The 1959-nt window shown below is 38.1% G+C and overlaps 1 protein-coding gene across 9 annotated transcripts in view; it reads right to left on the reverse strand.

The window, feature by feature from the left end:
* LOC117167380 (LETM1 domain-containing protein 1) overlaps window positions 1-1959 on the reverse strand; it is a 72900-nt gene that overhangs the window by 17003 nt on the left and 53938 nt on the right. The window lies entirely within an intron of this gene.

A 1959-nucleotide genomic window follows, 5' to 3' on the forward strand; every position in this document is an offset into this window, starting at 1 on the left:
GCACTTTGGAAGAGCCTCAGCAGCCCATACGGTGGTCACTAGCCTAGCAAGGGAGTTGTTCATCTCCGGGGAGTCATGGGACTGGTACCTCCAGAGAAAAAGGTTCTCTAAGTAATTAAAGCTGTTGCTAAGGTCCCTGACTGAGCGATAGCGCTGTGTAGAGCCTTGCCAGCGAAGGGCCTCTTTGTCCTAATGAGGCATAAAATGCCAAATATAAAAATGTTATAGTTTTGCACCCAGCAATTTGAATTATGGAATTTTCCGTAGAATTGCATCAGTTTATTTGGTAGAAAATTCGTCTGTTGACAATTCAACAGAATATATGATTTTTAACCCAATTGTCTAGATGAATACTATAATTGAAAAGATATATTTTCAAAAAAAAAAATGGAATAGTTGAATTTTCAGATTAAAAGATTAGTTTTGAATCAAATAAAACATTTTTTAACTAAAGTAAATAGAATCCTGGAATTTTCAGATTGAAAATTTAGTTTTCTACAAAATAATTCATTTTTAACAATGTAGTTCGACTATTAAGTTGTAAAATTCATTAATTGTTTAATTTCCCATTACAGTATAAAATGAATTTTTTAACCAGGCATTGGTTTTATTGATTTTTTCAACTATACAATGTTATAATGAATACAGCATAATAAATTATACCTAAATATTTTAATTCATTATTATTATTATTTTGTTTTTAAAGATTATGTGCTTATATAATAAGAATTAGAGGATGATCTCCAAAATCAATGAATTATATATTACATAATATGGCCGTAAAATTGCAGCCATAACCACGTCTCACGACTATGAGATAGGTGGTTACAGGCTGTAACGGAAGCAGGACGACGATCCGGAAAAAGTCAGGTGCACTCTGAGGACACGGAGCTACCCAAGGACGACCGCCTTCTGCCTTTTTCCCGCAAGTGTTTCAGCATATTATTGATACGCAGGGATGTCTTTCAGGCTATACTAACCAATTAAAGCTTGGCACCACCAAGAGCGCTGATGAAAAGGACGATTAATTTAACAGAATATTCCGGGTACAATTGTCGCAACTCCCTTATAAGGTCTGTATACCTTTCTTTCTTTTCATTCTCCTTGGCTATGATGTTTTTGTCAGCTGGTGCCGAAAATTCGATAACGAACATAGTTAGCTTTTTGAAGTCAAGAAGAACCATTTAAGGCCTCGAGTGGCGTGTAACAAAAACAATTGTCGAGAATATAAAGTTCCAGTATATGCGACACTTCCCTTTCTCGACAATTCACTCTATTTCCCTAGGAGCATTAAGACGAGCGATATTAAGGTTAATGCCGTAAGAGTGAAAAATATGGTAATAAAGCACACTTAGTGCCGCATTGTGCCTTTGGATATAGGTCTTTCCCGCATGAATTGGACAACTAGACAGTATGTGTGCTAAATACACGGGGTGTGCATGGCACGCCCTGCAGCTATTATCGGCAATGTGTGGGCTCAAAATGTGGCGACGGTATGTTGAGGTGGAAATGCCTGTACTTGAGCCGCGTTGTTCATACATTTCTTGCCACACAGGTTCAATTACCTGAACGATCCTATCATTTAGGATGGCTGTGAATATCTTATACAGTGTGTTGAGACAAGTGATTGGCCTGTAATTCTTCGGTTCAGCTAAGTTGTCTATTTTCGGAAGGAGTATTGTGCCGCCTTTCACCAATCACTCCGGAATTGGCTCTTCCGACTTTAAATATTAGGTAAAAATACGGGTCAAATGCTGATGGGTTGAAGAAACTTCTTCCACCAGAAGCTCTTGATACCGCCTGGACTCGGAGCGGAATAGTTCTTCATATCTCTTAATACTTTTTTCACCTCCTCGGTAGTGAGTGGAAGCTTCTAATGTGTCCCCTAAGGGTTTACATTTTTCTTACACCTTCTCTATTCCTTTACACACCCTCCACACACTTACTTGGTGGTGGAAG

The sequence above is a fragment of the Belonocnema kinseyi genome, chromosome 2 (assembly GCF_010883055.1).
Source record: "Belonocnema kinseyi isolate 2016_QV_RU_SX_M_011 chromosome 2, B_treatae_v1, whole genome shotgun sequence".
NCBI lineage: Eukaryota > Metazoa > Arthropoda > Insecta > Hymenoptera > Cynipidae > Belonocnema > Belonocnema kinseyi.